This window comes from Cebus imitator, unplaced genomic scaffold (assembly GCF_001604975.1).
Source record: "Cebus imitator isolate Cc_AM_T3 unplaced genomic scaffold, Cebus_imitator-1.0 Scaffold87, whole genome shotgun sequence".
Taxonomy (NCBI): Eukaryota; Metazoa; Chordata; class Mammalia; order Primates; family Cebidae; genus Cebus; species Cebus imitator.
Window position 1 is genome coordinate 5369919 of NW_016107402.1, and position 18936 is coordinate 5388854.

Here is an 18936-nt window from a genome sequence, read left to right on the forward strand (position 1 = left end):
AAAAAAAAAAAAAAAAAAAAAAAAGAAGAGAAAAGAAAATAAAAGAAAAAGAAAGAATGAATGAACAAGGACTCTGGATTCCAGCCTTCCAAGTTCAAAGGGTGGCTCCACCACATACTGGCTGTGTGACCTTGGGCAAGTCACTTCACCTTTCTACGCCTCAGTTTTCTGATATATAAAACAAGAACACTAATAAAAGGGCTGCTACAACGATGAAGTGAAGATCTATTTAAAAAGTTAGAAGAGTATCTGGGACATGGTAAACACTATATACATGTTTGTTAAATAAATAAGTTGAGCTCCACCTAGCTATGGAAAGGTCCCCGTGGTAGGGTACAGAGCTAGTGACAAAGCAAGCCCTTGTTCCAAACAGATAATTGAAGACACACAAGGAAATGGGAAAAGGTAGCAGAGACCGCACACCTTCGGGAACCCCCTTGTGGCAGGGACCCACTCCTCCTCCCCACATCCTCCAGAGGCAGAGGACCCCATTTCCTGGCCTAATCAGTCTTCTGACCTAAACCCCCCACCCTAATCCCCAAGCCACTTCCCCTACCCTCCCTCCCACTGTTAACTCTTTCCATGCAATCAGACTGTGGCCAGAATTCAGGCCCTACTGCTTAGTTGCTGTGTGATCTTGGGCAAGTTACTCAGCCTCTCTGAGCCTCAGCAATCTCCTCTATACAAGGGGATCGTCCACCTGGAGGTCTGTCCTAGGGATTAATTAATAGCTGAAATCATACCCACGGACATGTCCACAGATACTAGGACATGCTGGTGTCCTACAGGCCTGACAATGTGGATGGACATGCTGTTTGGGCACTGGGGTGGGGGAGGGAGAGGGAAGGGGAAAGGGGCTGCTGTTAAAAACTGACCCCCCTACTTCAAAAGTTTCCCCAAGGGTGCCTAAGCACCATCCAAGGCAAGTTCACCATCCTTCCAACCACCACCCTATGACATCAAAATGTTTACTGGGAGACAGGCAGGGGCCTCAGGTCAGGCTCCTCATTGCCACAGTCCCTACTTCCAAGACCCTGAAGCAGACCTGGGCAAGAAAAGGGAGGGAAAGGAGGGGCCACAGGTGAGGTTGGAGGACAGGACCCCAGTGGGGAGGATCCCTGGGATGAGAGGAGCAGAAGGGGAGAGGGACAGGACCCCAAGGACCTCCATCTCCCCCACAGCTAACCCAGCAATCACCTGGCCTGGCCTTCCACCCCTTCGAAAAGGAAGAGGAGCCAGCCGCAGTAGGTTATGATAGGCGATTACCCATCATTAATTAATTAAAATAAACAGCAGATTAAATACAGCAAAATTAAAATAGCACAGGAAATTAATTCTCTCCCAGCCCCACCTCACAGGTGAGACACTTAAAGGGCCCCTTGAAGCCAGGATCCAGGGCAGCTTGGGCTTGGAGTGGGGGGTGTCACCAAAACCTAACTTACACCACAACTCCTGGCAACCCCCAAATATCACCCAGCAGAGCCCAGCTACCCATGGGCTTTCACCTGGCTCTGCCACCCCAAGATTGACCTCCTGGCTTCTTATCCCTGGAGGAATCCAAGCCCTGCTTCCCGGTCAGTGGGCAGGAAGGGTCCTGACACCCTCTAGGCCAAGGATTGAGCACTGGGTCCTCCTAAGTACATGGTCCACATCTACCACCACACAGATCAGGGCAGAAGAAAAGACGGACCCTGGCCCTCTCTTCTGGGTCCCTCTGGGGCTTGGAGTCAGGTCTTGGCAAGACCTCCCTCTTCTGTGCTGAGCCTCTGGCCCCTCATTTGGAGTGCCCCAACATCCATCTCTGAGGACCCCTCACTTTCCTCTACTCTTTGGTTTAGGATGCTTTGGAAGAAAGCACTGTCGAGGCCCAGAATCCCAAGGCAGAAAATGCCTGACCCAGTTGGCTAGACCAACCCCTAGGATGTGAGGCCAGAATTCCTTCCTACACAAGACTAATCGGCTCATTGCCCAGATGGGAAAACTGAGGCTGGGGAGGACAAGGCATTTTGTTTGCGGTCACCCAATAACCTAGTAGGAGAGCGTGAAGCTGACTATTTAAGAGGTACGTTCCATGTCACTGCTCCAACAATGGATTTTCAGAGGGCAGCTCAGTTCTGTGCTGTCCCCTCCCAGCCTAGTCACTGAGGCCTCGCCTCCATAAGCCCATCCCACAACTTTCCCTTCTGTCCTCCGCAGCAACTGGTTAGACCTCAACCAACCTCAGTTACTGCCCTCGGGCTTGCTGTTCACATAGTCTGCTTGAAAGCTCCTTCCCCAACTTCTCCCTGCCTAAATTCTACCAGCCAGCTTGCTATCTGCTCCTCGGTGAGCCACCCAGAACCCTGACAGGTGCTGCCTCGACTTCCTTTAAGCTTCTGGGGTGGAGGTGAAGGAAAAGACTCCCTCTCTGCTGTCTGTGTGACGTGGTTATCAGGTGAGCTTTCTGGAGCCTAAGAAAAGAGTCTGGGCCCCAGCAGCTGGCACAGTACCCAGCCCTCAGAAGATGCTCAGTAAATCTCCTCATCTGATGTCCCCCCCCCATCCAAGTGATAGCTGACAATAATGGCTATCATTTATTGAGCAGCTACTACAAGCCCAGCACCTGAACTGCCCCATCCTTGCAAGACGAACCTTGCTCATAGAGGTTGTGTGACTTTCCTAAGGTCATTCAGCTCAGGAATTAGAACCCCACTGATCCTTAACCCTAACTGAATCTCCTTTCCATCCTACTCACACTTCTAAGTTGGACCATCATCTCCCACCTGCACTTCCCAAGCCCCTCAACTAGCCTCCCTGCCTCCAGTCTCTCCCTCCCCTGGTCCTGTCACCAAATATTTCCCATAACCCCTTGTAGCCCATTGGATAAAACTCAGGCCCCAAAGCATGGCATCTACACACCATGACATCTGCCCTCTGCCCTCTTTGCAGCGTCTCCTCTGGTCTGTGAATGTCCCTCGATTTTCCCAGCATAACACACTTGATTCACGTCCAGGCTTTGCATACCCTATTCCCACTGCTTGGAACACCCTTCCCACGTTTCCTCTTCTGAATTCCCACACATCCCTCAACATCCAAGATCAAGGGTTACTTTACAATTCAGTTGGAAGAGAAAGGCAACAAATAGGCTGGTCACAAAACTGAGAGCTCTGTGAGGGAAGGGCTCATGTCCATCTTGGTCACCACAGTATCCCCAGGGCTTAACTCATAATCAATGCTCAGTCAATATTTGTTGAATGAATCAATGAATGCGCTGTATAGACCTGCTGACTAAACAGAGAAATGACAAAAGAATACAAGGCCACAGTAGGCAGGGCCGGAGGTAAACAGGGAGAGACTGAGGCCAGGAAGCGCAAAGATGCGGTCAAGAGCAGTAACAAACACCGTTAGGGCTAATCTGCAGCAGGCCACACTCTTGGCAGAAAGAGTGTTTATGAGAGACAGAGGAAGGAAAGTGATGGTGTGAGGGAGGCTCTCTGTGTGTGCGCGCACATGGGCAAGAAGAGGTGAGGACGCGTGTGTGCTGCATTTGTGAATTAGCCTGTGTGAAAAGGCAGGGAAGGATGGAAACATATACATGAGTGTGTTTGTAGGGGGCTGTGTACGCATGCCACGAAGGCTGGGGTATGTATGAGTGTGTGTGAGAGGAAGGCTGTGTGTGCACAGGATGCCGTGTGTGTACGTGATGGAGGTTGTGCACTTCCACTAGGAGGGAGTGACTGAGAAAGACAAGAGCGGACACACGAAGGAGGGGTGAGTGAGTGAGAAGCTACGTATGGAGGCCTGTCATGAACATGTGCAGGAGGAGATGGTGTCCCTGTGAGTGTGACCAGCGGGGAATGTGTAGGTAAGAAGTGTCAAGGCTCTGCTGAGGGTGCGGCTGCCATGGCCTCGACCACAGGCCTGGTGCCAGAGGTGGGGGCTGGCCCTGAGCCCAGGGTGGGGGGTTCTAACAGAGCAGAAGATTCCTCAGAGTACTTCCTGGAGCCACAGGCGCCAGATTACCATGTCCCTAGGCAGGGAGGTCGAGGAGGAGGCCCAGATGTGAATGCGCCTCTACATCTGTCCACAGTAAAACCTCTGGGCATTCATTTTGTCTTTGTCTGTGTCCGGCTGTGCACGCCTGTGCTTGTGTGAGTACCACTGGCTGTGTGTTTGTGCCTGTCTTTGTCTGTATGTTTCTGGGCCTTTGTCTCAGTGTGTGTGGCTGTTGATCTATGCCTGTCTGCATGGCAGTGTCTGGTTTTGTGGGTGTCTAAGTGTGTCCTAGACTCCATGCATGTCTAAGTAGTGGGTGCCAGCATCCTGCTGGACTGCTGTTTGCATGTGTGGGTCTATGCAGTCTCAGTGTGAGGGCACACTGTGCTTTTGAGACTGTGGGTCTAGGCCTCGGTGTATCTAAGTGTAAGTGTGTGCTTGTGTTTCTGTATGGGAGACTATGCCATGTGTTGTAGTATAGAAATGCTTATCTGTCTGTGTGTTTGTGAGACTAAGGATATGTGTGTGTCTGTGCCTGTGTGTGTGTGTTGGGTGTGAGGGGTTTGTCACAGACTGGTGAGCAAGTTAATCTCAGACTCTGTGACACGTGGAATAAAATCACGCTCCCATAATGGGATCATTCGTCTTCCTGTCCAAGAAGAGAACCAACTCTTCACCCTCCACCCTGGGGAAGCCAGTGGGGCCAGGGCCAGGGACCGGCCCCCACCCAGGCCCCCTTCTGGCCTCAGCACCCCCACCCCCTCCTCTGCTGCACCAGGCTCTTTCTGCCCCAGAGTGCCCTGGTGCCCACTGTCGGCTGGGCAGGGCTCCAGGACATGTGACTGGGCCTTAGAGGCCTGTCCTGGGCCCCCTGCCCCACCTACTGCTGAGGAGGGCCCTGCCCTGAGATGGGGGGGTGCAGGAAGGACTCTTTGGGCCCCTCCTTCTCCCGGAGGGGAGGGATGAGCTGCAGGCCGCCTGGCCGGGATTTTCCATCTCTCAGCAACAAGATTCCTGGTGAGCAGGCTGCGGGGTTTGGCAGGGCGCCTGCTGGAGACCCGCCCTCACCCGCCAGGATGCCTGGGTCCCTAGGGCCAGGCAGCAACTGGTTCCCTGGGGAGCTGTTGGGGGGCCCACAACTCCAACCTACTGTTGCCTGGGCCTGTGGGAAAGCCAGACCCTTCCAGGACCCTGCCTCCCAACCAAAGATGGCTCCCCAGCGCCCCCCAGGCAAGCCACCACCTTAGCTTAAGAAAGTGTTCCCAGGCCAGCCACCCGGCACCACGCCCCACCCCTGAGCACACACTCAGCCTGGGTTCCGCACCTCACCTCCAAGTCCGAGGGTTATCAAGGTAGGGCTGTGCTTCTCCTCTCAGACTTGGGGGGTTCTGAAGACAAGGCTATGTGTCCTGCATCTGCTAAATCCCTCTTGGTCTTAGCTCTCCTTCCTGGCTGAGCTGACAGCCACCACAAGAGGATTTAAGGCCCCAAGTTGGGGAAACTGAGGCAGTGAAGCCCTCCACCCTACCCATCACAATGAGTCAGGGACAAAATCCAGTCATCAGGACTTGTCTTAATGCTGCCTAGCAATAGTGGCTGCAACTCTTTCTTTCCAGTGGGAGGGTGCAATTTCCAGAGGGGATGAGCATCAGTTAGAGGGAGTGAGGAATGGGCTGGTGGGCTCCCTCAACCCCCAACACCTTGGACGAGCAGCTGGAGAGCAGGTTTGGTAAGAGATTAAGATTGAGGAGGAAAAACGAGATTCTCCATGATTTATGAGCCTAATTCTTCTCCCTTAAATTCCCCTCCAACGTCCCCCCTTCCCCAAAGCCCCAGCCTGGTCCCTCCAGGGCCATGCTGTGGCCCCAGGCCAATGTCAAGGCCCTAACCCATCTATCAGCGGTTGCCAGGGAGTTTCCACCCCAGTGGGTTTCAAAGGGAGGGGCATAACTGACACTAGGGGCTTGGATCGATGGGGAGGGGGCATGGCCCTAAGGAGCCTGCCAACAGACCCCTGCACCCTCCCAGAAGCTAGGGGCTCACAACATCCAGAGAGGAAACTAGGCTGGTGGGTGGGGCCCAGGAGGAGGTAGCCTCCCAGCTCTGGCACCACACCCAGCCCTACCCTTTCAAGAGGCCAGGAGACCGAGATCCCACGGGGGCCCTACAGCTCGCAGGGTGTGTGACCTTGGGCGGTGACTGCTCCTCTCTGGGCCTCAGCCTCCCCACTACACAATGCAGGAAGTGGCTCAGATATCCCAGGTAACCCCCTATGGGCTCAGCCCCCCTTAGCATTAAGCCCTGCCCTCTCTCCAGAATGTGGCCCAGATGGGGTAGTCACAGCAGCTACCTGGAGGAATCCTCAAAGCCATCCGAGTCAGAGCTGAAGAGTTTATGGTGATCGCCCCTCCACCATATGCCCATTTGCCAGTCCCTGAGAAAGGGTCTGGAGTCTGCACCAAGACCTGAGTTTTACTGGTGGGGTGGTTAAGAGCATGTGCTCTGGGGACAGAAAGACCTGGATTAGTAATGTCCTAGCTGCACTGGTAACTTGTTATATTAAGTCCTGCGCCTTTTCTCAGCCTCAGATTCCCCATCTGTAAAATGGGGCAATAGTGCCTCCCTGCTAGGACTATTGAGTTGAAATGAGAAAATGCATGTGAAGGCCTTGGCACAGTGCCTGTCACATAATAAGCGCTTGAACAATGGTAGTTATCATCATCGTGGTTAGTATTGACATAAATCCAGTGGCCAGGGAGAGGGGGGAAGAGGGATCTCTGACCTGGCTGGAGGATGACGCCAGCTTTATCCTTGAGCCGGGTCAGGAACCCCAGGGTCTCAGCCCAGGAGGGCCAGCCCAAGTCCTCGAAGCCCCCCAGCTGTCTCCCCTATTCGTTAAAGGCCTCTCATTAGTGAGCCTGGGCACCTGCCCCTCCACGAGTAATAAGCCTCATTAGTATCTTAGCCCCAAGCTCTGAGCCCAGAGTCTGTGTATGTGCACACGCATGAGGGTAGGGGCTGCAACAGGCCACCAGCCAGGAGACAGCATCCTCGCCAACCACACCCCCTGCCTGTCATCCGCAGAGCCCGTCACCACCCAGCTTGTCACCTGCCTGCCTCGCACCCGCACCACCTGTCACCCACCCAGCTCATCACCCACCCAGCCCATCACCTGCACCACCTGTCACCCACCCAGCCTGTCATCGGAGCCGCCTGACAGACATCTGGGTGGGGGACAGGAGATGGGGAGGAGAAGACCACAGGGGTGCGGAGCTGGGGGCCCCAGAGACCCTGTGGGACCCCCACTTCAGCTCGGCATCCTGCAGCATCGCCATGGCAACCTCTCAAGCCGCAACCACTTTCCCAAACATCCCCCGCCCTACCCCCCCCCAGGCCCTGCTCTTAGCTGAGCTGAGGCTGAGAAGAGCCTGAGTGACGGCAGAATGAGGCAGGAAGGAGGGGGCTTCTCAGCTGGCTGGCCTTGACCACCCTTTCGCCCCTCTGGACTCGGTTACTCCATCTGCAAAATGGAGGGGCCGGAACGGAGGAGGCTCCTGTAGACAGGCCATCCCTCTCCAGCCTGGATTGGCTGAGCCAGCTGCCAGTTAACCTGTGAGGGCTGGGGGTGGGACGAAAGGACTGGGGTTTCTGGGTTCTTCCACACTCCTCTACCTCCGGCCCAGCTCAGAGAGGCCGGGCCTCTGGCCCAAGCTCACACAGCAGACGAAGAGGCGCAGGCTGGACAGGAGAGGGCTTCTGCCAAAGGACTGCCAGCTGGAGGCGCCACATTAGGTGACCCAAGGTGACCAGGGGCACAGTTGGCCCCACCTCCAAGCTGCATTATTTATAAAACCCAGAGCAAGGAGCTGAGCAACAGCTGCGGTGCTGCCCCTCCAGGGGGCACAGGCCTCGGTAGAACGGAGAAGACACGGTGCCTCCTCAGGGAAGGCCCCTAGGGTCCCGGGCTCCCTCCAGGGCTGGCTGGGGCAGGGGCTAAGGTAGGGAAGGGGGAGCAGCTTCGTCTCTCCCCTCCCCCTCCACTCCTCCAGGCAGGCAGCGATAGGATTACTTCTGCATGACTGCCCGCTCCACAGGGTTCCAGAGACCCTCCTGCCTGCAGCAATCTTTAAAATTCCTCCAGCCCAACCTCTCTCCCTCTCTCCCCGCAGTGAATGCTCCAGAGTCTACCGCAGTGTGCCCACTGCTGCCGCCACCACCACTACTACCCCCAGGCAGGCTGGGACCCAGGTCCTGGTGCCCACGGGCAAAGATGGACGCATCCTTGGGGTGTAGCCCTGTGTCCCTCAGAACCCTCTAAGGCCCAGGCCCTGGCCCATTCCCTCTGGCCCTTGGTGTTGCCTTGGTCCCACAGCCGCGGCTCCAGCTGGGGTCAGCTGTGCCAAGGTGGCCGGGCACGTATGTGCAAACACCCCTGGTGGGTGTTGGCATGCCTGCCCGTGGGCTTTGCTGCCAGAACTGGCTGCCCCACCTCTGTTCTGACCCCCTCCCTATCTCACCAATCCCTGCTTCCCCCAAGGGTGGGCAGACAGCTGGGCTAAGCCAGTGCCTGTGGCTCCCCAGGGCACAAGAGGCAGGCAGGAATCGATTAACTGAATTTTTTAAGGCCCTAATGGAGCCTGCATCCCAGGACCTGCTGGACTGAGACACAGGCAATGTCTTGGGGACCCTTCCCATAGCACCGCAGTTGCTTCCTCTTCAGTGGGGCCCTTCTGTGAGCTTTCCCTTAGAAAGAGAGGAGGCACAAGGGACCCCTGGGAAAGAGGAGGGATTGGGGCGCTGTGAGCAATACCCAGAGCCCCCCATCTCCCCAGCCCTAATGCAGGCAGAAGCAGCTCAGCCTCTAAATCACTCCCCTCATGCTGCCCTCTGAGGCGGATTCTGTGCATCTGTAATTAGGGGGTGGAACAGATGGTGGAGATTCCGTTTAAAATCATGCATCTAGTAAAGTAACCTTCACTGTCGGAACTGACTCCCAGGGAGACCAAGCCCTGCAGCCTGGATTGGGGGGTGGGGGGAGTGTGTCAACCCAGCACCTTCCCCATCCCTCTCCCTGAAGCCCCAGGCCCCATGTCCCTCTCAGGTGAGCCAAAGGGTTGGGGGGGGAGGCAGTGATTTGGCAAGCAGTTGAAAAAGTGTAGGCTGGGGGCAAATCCCCCTGCCTACTCCCCCCCTCCCCAAATACATGCAAGAGCCAGGGTAGAGCTGGGTAATGAGAGTTCCTGGCTGAGAGACCAGGGTGACCAGGTGTCAAGGGGCTCTGCCCCCATCGAAAGGGGCCCCAAACCTTCAAGCCCAGGCCAGGGTACCCAGAGCACAGGGTCTTGGGTGGGGCAGCTTTGAACCAGATGTCCAGCCTCACTGTCCAGGAATGAAAGGCCTGGGGCGATGAATGGGTGGAGATGCCTCCCCAGGCAGAGGAGGCTCTGGGAAGAGGGGGAGGCCTGGGCATCAGACAGAGAGCACACAAGAGTGAGCAATGTGTGACAGGCTGATGCTGTCTAGGGGAACAAGGTGGGGGAGAGGGTGTGCTGGAATGTGCAAATGGTGGGAGTGAGGGCTGCAGAAGAATTAGGCGGGGTATGTGACAGGGTGCCGTGGGGTGCAGGTGGAGCACAGAATGGGTGCAGGGTTGTGACTCGCTGAGGCTGTGTGTCTTTGTGTATAAGTGTGGTGTCAGGGTGTTTGGAGGGGTGTAGGGGTGTCCCTGGGCCCTTAGGTGGCTGAGGAAACGCTGGGGCTGAGACTGTCTGGGGAGTGGAGGGGCCAGACCACGAGGACTGCCTGTCGAGGAGGTGTTGGGATCCGGGGGGCAGTGTACACATGTGCCCGCGCAAGCTTCAGGAGGTATTAGAAACTTCGGGCCTGATCTGTTTGGAGATATACTAGAACCAAAGCCAGGCCTCTGTGTGTTTGAGGCGAATATTGTGGCTACAGAGGGTGTTCTTGTTTGAGTGGGTGTTAGAAGCAGTGAGTGTATGTGTGTTGCAGGGGGAGGTTGTATGTTAGGAAGGGTATAGGGGACGATGCCGGCATTTGGGGAAGTGCTGAGCTATAGCTGGGAGAAATGCTGGGGCTGTGGGCAGAGCATGTGTGTCTGGGGCGGTGTCAGGACTGAGGGCCTGAGTCTGTGGGAAGGTAGCAGGGCTGTGGCTGGGTTCTGGGTGTATCTGGCAAAGTACTGTGGTTGGATAGGGGGTTGATATGCTTAGGGTGCAGTAGCTGTGTGTGTGTGTGTGTGTGTGTGTGTCTGTGTGTGTGTGTGTGTTGGAGTGTTTAGGGATGTATTGGGAGGTCATGAAAATCTGGGTTTTGGTAAAGTACTTGGGCTGTGAACAGTGCCTGGAAAGAGGCTGTGGCTGGTGGAGGATGCATGTGGTTTGGGGAGGCGCTGGGGAGTGTCTCTGGAAAGGTTACTGGGACTTTAACTGGGTACCTGCAAGGGTCTGGGGAGGCGTTAGAGACCTGAGGTCCCTCTGCATGTGGGAAGGGAAGAATGGGCCTCTGATCTCAGGGCTATCGTTCATGCCTGGGGAGGTGTGAGGGCGGTGCCCGTGCTCCTGGTGTCTGGGGAGGTGCTGCAGGTGTGTGGGTAAGCATGTGGTGGTTGTGTGTTCGAGGTGTGTTGGGGGTAGCTGGATGTCGGGGGGTGTCTGTATGTAGAGTGGCTGTGTGTTTGTGGAAGTGTGTGGGCTGGGTGTTGTAGGTGGAGCAGTTGTGTTTTAGAGGTGTTGGAGCTGTGAGTACGTATGTGGGGCAGTTGTCTATTTAGAAGGTGTTGAGAGCTGTAATTGAGTCCCTGTGCCTCAGAGAGGTGATGGGGCTGCAGGGTGTGTGTGTGTTGCGGGGGATGCCCCTCTGGGAAAATGAAGGACAGAATCCTGGCCTTTGCTCCAGGGCCTAACTGGGGGCTACCTGCTAGAACCCCTATGCTACGGGGTGCCTGTGCGGGGGTGTGGAGACAGGCAGTCCATCTGTCTCTGCCTGTGCCCAGGCCCAAGGAGCAAAGCTGCCTCCTCGCTCCCTGGGGGGCAGCCGCAGATCCAAGCCCACCCATCTGCCTTCAGATGGTCGAGGCAGGAGCCTCCACAAAGCTGCCTGGAGGGCATCGCTGTGTTTGAAGAGACACAGGCTGGGGGCGGGGGAACAGCACAGCGAACAGTCCTCACGGAGGCTCCTTTAAAAACCACTGACGCCAGGAGAGAGGAAGAGGGAGGACAAGGGCGGGTATGTCCTTGTGCATCTGTGTGGGTCAGTGCCCAACTTGCAGGCCAGGGGCCCCTTCCCACATGCTGTGCCGGATGTTTCTGTTCAGGTAGCACTCAGGCCTCGCTCCAACCCAGGCAAAGGCTCCCCGCCTCACACCTGAACTATAGCCTCCTATCTGCACAGCCCTACACTCACACACAAACACCTCCCACAGGCCTGCCTGCCACTGCACCCTCACACATGCGGTTCGCCCCATGCCCTTAGACCTTTGTATATGTACCACCACACATACCCCACTCGGCAAAACCCGTGCAGTTACACACACCCATCTTACACACACACTTATCACATAAACATGCATCCACACATGCATCCACACACTCTACACACCTTGGAGTTCCCTGGCGCACTGTATCCTGTCTCACACACGCTCAGTCTCTCTCACTCCATGATAACATTCGCCATCCCTTAGACCTGCACACGCAAGCACATGTTTGTGCACGCATGCCTCGCCACCTTTGTGACAGCTTTCCCACTACCCAACCCTCTGGGCGTTTCTGTGTCCAGGCCAGGTCCTGAAGCTTCCCAGAAGAGCTCCCACCAACTGAGAGGGCCTTCTGCCTCCCCACCCTGCCAGCTGGGTCAGAGTACAGGTGCAGGCGGGTGGGCGGGAGGCTCTCTGTGCTCTGGTGTGACTGCCACTGTATGTGTGAGGGTGTGACTCTGTGTGTATGTGTGATAGCATGTCCTGAGACCCATGACAGGGCCTGTGAGTCGACACCTATACGGGTAAGGAAGCACAGGTGCGTGTTCGCCAGTTATGTCCGTGAGATACAGAATGAGTGTGAGGGTGAAGATTTACATATCACAAACGTGTGTGTGTGTGAGAGACAGGGAGAGAGAGACGCAGGGTCTATGTAGACAGGTGTGACCATGGGGGCTGCGTTTATATAAGGGACATCCCTCGGGTGAGTGGTCAGTGTGAGGGGGTATTTCCCAAGACAGGAGAGGAGTCAGGGCTGCTGGCCTCTCAGCAGCCCCTCCCCCTACGAAAAGAGGAGCAGGGAGCAAGGGGCTCTGGGCGGCTTCTCTCTCTCTCTTGCTTGCTCTTTCTCCCTGACCTCTTTAGCAGCTGGAAACTGAGCCGGGGGTGGAAGGAATGGAGACTTGGCTGGCCTGGGGGTTTGGGGAGGGAAGAGGGAGAAAACACCTTCCAGATTCTCATCAAATCCCTGTTTGTGGTTTGTAGCCTCCAGTCTCCTCCCTCCCTCTTCCTCCCTCTCTCTCTCTGTCTGGGTTTCCCCCTTTCTTTATCTCTTCCTGTCTCTCAGCCTCCCCATCTCTCTCCTCCATCTCAGTAACCCTGTCTCCTTTCTTGTCTCTGAGTCTCTGTCTTCCATTTTTCTGCCTCCTCCTCTCTCTGCCAGCACCTCTGTCTGTCCGTCTCTCCCTGTCCCAGTCCATCTGTCCGTCTCTCTCCGTCTGTCTGTGTGTGGGTGTCTCTGTCCATCTGTTCCACCACCCATCTGTCTGGCTGTCTGTGTTAGTCCTTCCAAGGGTGCCCACTCGCTCCCCAAGGCACCCTCCCCCAGGTCAGCAAGGCCTCTCCTGGCTCTGAGGGTGTGAGTGGGGGGTGCAGAGCTGCAGCTTCTGGAAGCTTCAATAGCAGCTGGGCTGAACTGGGAGTTCAGGACCAGCCAGCTGCAGAAGCGGCCCCTCCCCTGGGCTCCCAGGCCAAGGACCCCAGTGCAGAAAGAGGACAGAAAACAGGGCCTCACAGCAGTTGAGCCTGTGTGTGTGGTGGAGGGGGCTGAGGGCAGACAGGGCCTCACTTTACCCTCACTTCACCATTGCCCTCAGAGCCAGGCCCTACAGGAGAAGGATCCTCATTGCCCACCTTCCTCATCCCTTGGCCAATGGAAGAGATGCTGGGATCCAGGATCCAGGAGGGAGGGGCCAAGAGAGACCAGGCCTTGGGGAAGGAGGGGCTGGGAGCCAGGGCTTCCCGTCAGCTGAGCTGGAGTGGGGGCTCGTTCCCTCATCCCTTCCAGGCAGTCCCTGCGGACCCCTCCTGCTCTGGTCCCAGTTTCAGGCCTGAGGGGCTGTTCTCACCAGCTCCACTGGGGACATTCCCACCTCCATCTACCCATAGGGACATGGGAGGATCACACCAGCGTCACCCCCACAAAAGTGGAAGCTGGTTTTGGGCATGTGGTGACCCTGGCCCTGTCTAGGCACTGGCCATCCTGAGCCTAGCACCTCACACACACATACAGGGTATCCCAGTGCTCACGGCCTGCACACCCCTCAACACCAGCACCTGCTGTCATGACATGAACGCAGAGACCAGCACTCCCAGCACAAAGCCAGCAGCTTCAGACAGCATCCCTCAATATTCTTCCTGGTTATTCTGTCCCTGTCCCCCACTCCCTCTCCAATAGCTCACAGTCCAAATCCCACAATGGATGGAGAAACTGAGGCCCAAGCGGACGGGATGGGAGGACATCGTTGTCCCTCCTGAGACCCTGGGGTAGGATCACAAATGAGGAAAGAAGAAAGAGATGCTGCAGGGGCAGACTCGGGTTCCTTCCTGACCTACCACGGGCAAAGTCCATATTGGCTGCACCCTCCACACAGCCCTACCACTGGGCCAGGGCCAGGGCCAGGACCAGGGGCTGGCTCCCTCCCTCTCAAGCTCTTTTTGCCCCTGGCTGGGCCCCCTCCGTCTCCCCCCTTCTGAGCAGCCCTCCCTGCCCTCTCCCTCCCAGCTCTGGCTCTCTCATCCTCAGCTCTTAGAAGCCTGACTCACTGTTTCCCCTCCTCTCTCTCCTCCCTCCTCTCTCCCGGCAGCAGCGGCGCCTCCCCCTCCCCTGGGGGGGGCTCTGGCCACAAGGGTGCCCGCCTGCTTCTCTCCCCAGGCTCCAGCCCCCCTCTCCGTACCCAGGAGGCCCCCTGCAGCTGTTCTAATTCTCTAACTACAATGAGGTGGAGTGCAAATAGCCAGGTCCCAGGCTGGCCTTGCCAAAGGTATCCGTGACCCTAGGCAAGGGGTTCCTTTCCCTGGACTTGGCTTTCAAACAAGTGGGGGGCATCCAACTGGATGATGCTCCTGGCATCTCTGGGACCCTAATGTTTCCCACTTTTATAACCTGGATGTCTTTTGGCACAGAGCACCTGACAACCTGTAGGGTGCTGTACCTGCCGTAGGCCACGCCCCCCCAGGTCCCAAGAAAAGCTCAGCTCTGTTCCAGACATTTGGGGAGGGCAGAGGGGAGATGCTACCCTGGGGCTAGAAGCATTGGTTGAAAACTCTGGAATCCCTCTGTCTCCCCATTCTCCCACCTCCTGTGAGAGTCTCTCTTTCCCTCTCTTCTACCTGTCCCCCTCCCTATCTCCAAACATCTCCTTGTCTCTCCTCCAAAAACAACCCCAGCATCTCATCTTGGGCGAAAAGCCCTCCGTGCTGCCTCCTCTCTGGCTACAGGGAGGGGAGTGGCATATTCCCAGGCTTTCTTGGTCCCTGGCCCCCACCTCCAGGGGCTGTAATCCTGTCTCTTCTTGTCTGTTCTCTCACTCTCTCATCACTGGCTTTGGTCTCCATCTTTCTCTCTCCTCACCATGCATGTGGCTGTGGGTCTCTCTCCTCCCCATGCCCCCATCCCCTGTCCCCCTCTCTGGGGGGGCCCATATGCTGGCATTAGCAACAATGTTACCCTTGCTTCCTCCCATAAGTCCCCAGCTCCACTTCATCCTGGCTTCTGCCTCCCCTCTCTGTCCCAAGAGACCTAGGGGACCCAGAGACAGAGCTGGGCTCCATCCCATAATAGTGAGTCTGCTTGACCTCACCAAGCCAGACCAGAAGGGCCTGGGCATCTGGTACACAGGCATGGCACCCTCTAGTCTTGGGTGGCTGGCATCAGACACAGAGCTCTGTGTTCTACAAACCAAAAAAAAAAAAAAAAAAAAAAAAAGATGAAGTTGACCTGGGGGTGGGAAAGGAGATGGGGGAAATGAGGGAGATCAGGTTTGCCTGGAGGAAGCCCCTGTCCAATGGGGAACAGAGCCATAGAGGAGGGAGTGGTTCAAAGTCAGTGCTCCAGGCTGATTGGCGAATAAGCAGTGTCCCTCTGGGGCTCTGCCAGTCCAGAACAGCTCCCCCTACCCAAATGTCTTCTGCCAGGGACAGTCTGCCCTCAAGCCTCCAGCACAACCACAGCAACCAGGTGGAGACCCCATCTTTTCATCTCCTTTTGAATCCAAGTCCAACCTCCCTACCATACACCTCCACTTAGCTCAGCAGGGGGTTCCAGAGGCCTCCCAGCCAAGATCTAAGCACTTGTAGTGGGGGTAACAAAGCCCCCCCGGCTCCCAAACCCCTTCCCCAAAGGCCCCATCAAGGGCTGGGGAGCAATGCAAAATAATCCCAGAACCCTCATGCATGGAAACTGAGAAGCTACGCTGTCCATTCACAGCGCCTGAGGGTGGTAGGGGGCTCCCTGCCCCCACAACCCTGTTCCAGACCCCCCAGCCCAGCAACAATAATAAACAGCAAGCCCTTTTTCTTTATGACACCAAATTTCCCCAAGCCCAACAGCTCCTTCCATCACTACCTCAGCCATAGATCACATTAAAAACTCACAGAGGGCAACTTAAACACATCACATTTGTTTCTCTCTATATTATTTCAAAAGTAACGGCATTAAAAATGGATTTTACTACAGAAAATAAATATCGGCACGTGGGCTGGGAGCCCAGGCGGAGGAGAGAGCCCACCAGGGGAATGCCCCTGAGGGCTCGGGCACAGTTTAGGCACTGACCAGACTAGAAAGACCAGAATACACCTTGGGATGGTGGAGGGGGCGGGGGGGGGATTCCTGGGGAAGGGGCAACGCCTGCCCACCTGGGCATCTGCCCCAAAGCCAGATGAAGGACAAGTCATTGGTTTGAGCCGGTGCCCACTGGTTCCCCAAAGCTCATGCCCTCACTGTTCTTTGCAACCCCTGAAGAGTGGGAGCTCTGGGGCCAGAAGTTCAGCAGTCTCTGGGGATTACTCCAACTATTGACACAGCAGGAGAAAAAAAAATGAATTCAACTTACTATCCAGTTTGATTTTCCATTACTATAAAAATAAATATACATCTGCTCAAAGGAGGGAGATGGCAAGCAGCATGCATATGCCACCTGGGGGGTCCCCCCACAACCCAGCCTGCCTGCCCCCCCCACCCCCCAGCTTGAGGGACAGACTGGTAATCTTTCGCTTACAGCCCCAGCTCACACAGCCACACACACACTGGGCCACACGGAACAGGAACAAGCCAACAATAGAAACACCCCAAATGCCCCTGGCAGGACTCTGCCTAGGCCCGGGCACATGCCCCCGCCCAGCCAGCGGCGACAGCAGCAGCGGACAAAATGTGGCCACCCTGACCCGGAGGCAAAGCTTGTCCTCACACCCTGAGCTCTGCCCAGGGAGCTGGGGCCAAGTCCCGCCTGACACCAACTGGTCCGGCGGGAAACGCCTGCCCAGCCAGACAGGCACAGGGCCCCCAAGGGTCCCTCCTTGTGCTCAGGGACCAGGCTGGTGCAGTCCGGCCCTGCCTCCCAGGGTGACGCCTGGGCCCAAATTCAGCTGGCCCTGCCAGTCAGGCACCGGTACAGAACCGAGGGCACCAGGCTCAGCCCCTCCCAGCTCAGCCCCAGGGCCCCCAAGCTGGGAGGGAGGGGAGACTCCCCACCCCTCCACATCTGGCCCTGGCCCCCAGGGTCTGCGGTAGAGAATTCCCGCCCCCGCTTCTCTCTCTCCCTCCTCCCGCTCTGTGCCCGCTGCCCGCCTCAGGGACAGCCCCAGCTCCCGCCTCCGGCCAGCAAGGCCCACATCCTTCCTCCCTCAGCTGGCCCCTTAGCCTGGCAGGAGGCTGGGGGGTCAGGCTGCTGGGGAACCCCCCCCAAGCTCCCATCAGTCCTCATCCCCAGCCCCCAAACTCTGGGTTGCTGTCCCTTTTCCTGTAGAACAGGAAACAAGGTTATTTCCTAGACTCAGAGCCAGCCCCCTGCCCCTCTGGCTCTGCCCGGGGACCCAGACCCAGCAGGGAAAGGCGCCCTCAACCAGCGAGCAGAGATTCAGCAATTCAACCCCAGCTCCCTGCCTAGGGGGCTGACAGCTGTCACTCAGCACCCCACCCCCTGGGGAAGAGGGGGCCGATTCAATCAGAGCCCCAGAGGAAACGCATTGATAGGCGATTATTTATTTATTTATGCAAAAGTGAGCCGACTTTGTTCGCCAGGTAACCGGGCACGCGGCCCAACCCCTCCAGCCCTAGCCACCCCCAAATCCCTCCTCCGCCCCACACCCCCTCTGGGTCATTAGGTCCCCGCCCCTCAACTCCCGGAGAGGCCGCGGATCCTAGGGATTTGGGGGTTGGAGGGGAGGGGCTCCTCCCTCCGCAGTCTCCCCTTTTCCCAGCGCCGATCCTAAAATCCAGCCTTGTTCTCCGCTCCCACGGTCCCCCCTTCATTCCCCCCCCCACATTCTCAGCAAGCTGGAGAGCAAATTGCAGTTTTAAATCCAAAGGCGGAGGGAGGGGGAAGGAGGAGGGGGCGAGCGGCAGCGCTGGGCGCGCACCTCGCCCCCGAGCCGGGGGAGCCGCGGGGCGGCCAGGAAACCCGAGAACCCCCCCACTCCGCCCCCCCTCCCCGTCCACCTCCCCCTCCCCCTTCCCGGCGCTGCCTGCCAGGCTTCGAGCCGAGCCCAGCCGAGCCGCGGGCCCCGGTGGAAACAAAGACCGATCGTACCGCGGGCACCGCAGCCACCGGGTCCAGCGGACCGGACCGGGGGACGCGCCCCCCCCTCCCCCGTGCGCTGCACAAAAGAGCCCGGCCGGCCGGTCCCCAGCGGGGGTCTGGCACTGGGGAGGAGGCGCCACTCACCGGAGTGCTGGGCTGCCGGCTCCGTGGGTCCGAGCCAGGCGAGGGGTTTTGGGGGGCGTCTGTCTTCCGGCGGTGGCAGCGACGCGGGCGCCCGGCTGCTGAGAAGAGGAGTCGTGGAGGAGCCCTGAGCTGCCCGCCGTCGCTGACAGCATGGCTCGCGCCTCGGCTCACATTCTCCGCCGCTAACTCCGCTGGACACGGCCCCACGCTCCCGCGGCGTCCCCCCACCTCGATCACTCCTTCTCTCTCTCTGCGCCCCCCTCGCCCCCCCTCCGCGCACACACTCTCTCAGCCCTGGACACCCCCGCCCCCACCCCCCCAATTGCAAACCTGGGAGGGAACGCGCCCCGCGTAGTCCTCCTGCTCCTCCTCCTCCGCCCTCCTCCCTCCCGCTCTCTCTGGCTGTCTGTCTGTCTCTCAGGCTGTCTCTATTTCTCGCTCTCTGCCTTTCTCTGCTCTCCAAGCTGGGTGGGAAAAGGAAATGAGGACAGAAAGCAGACGCTGGCTTTGGGTGGTGGTAGCTGGATTCCCTCTCTCCCTCCCTCCCCCTCCTCCCCTCCCTCCTCCTGCCTTCTGCTCTCTCCGCTGCGAGCGGGGCTGAGCGCAGCCTGGCGGGTGGCTCGCTGTGCCCGCCCGCCCGCCTGTCTGTCTGTCTGGTCCGCCTCGCTCGCTCCCTCCCTCCGTCTCTCGCCCTCGCCCTGCCTGCCTGCCTCTCTCCGTCTCCGCCGCCGCCGCCGCTGCCTCTGCGAGCTCGCCTTACCTTCGCCGCTCACCATCCGGAACCCCAGGGGGGAGCGCGCGCGCGGC

At 57.7% G+C, this 18936-nt stretch overlaps 1 protein-coding gene across 8 annotated transcripts in view; it reads right to left on the bottom strand.

The window, feature by feature from the left end:
- AHDC1 (AT-hook DNA binding motif containing 1) overlaps positions 1-18936 on the bottom strand; it is a 71208-nt gene extending 52272 nt beyond the window's left edge. For 5 of the 8 annotated variants that reach the window (XM_017534705.2, XM_017534703.2, XM_017534702.2 and 2 more), the window contains exons 1-2: positions 18460-18835; positions 18130-18227 (exon numbers count right to left, since the gene is read on the bottom strand). The gene's annotated coding sequence lies outside the window, so the exon portion shown is untranslated. Of the gene's footprint in view, positions 1-18129; positions 18228-18459; positions 18836-18889 lie in introns of those variants that run through there. The other 3 variants (XM_037740706.1, XM_037740707.1, XM_037740705.1) reach the window with 3 other exon arrangements.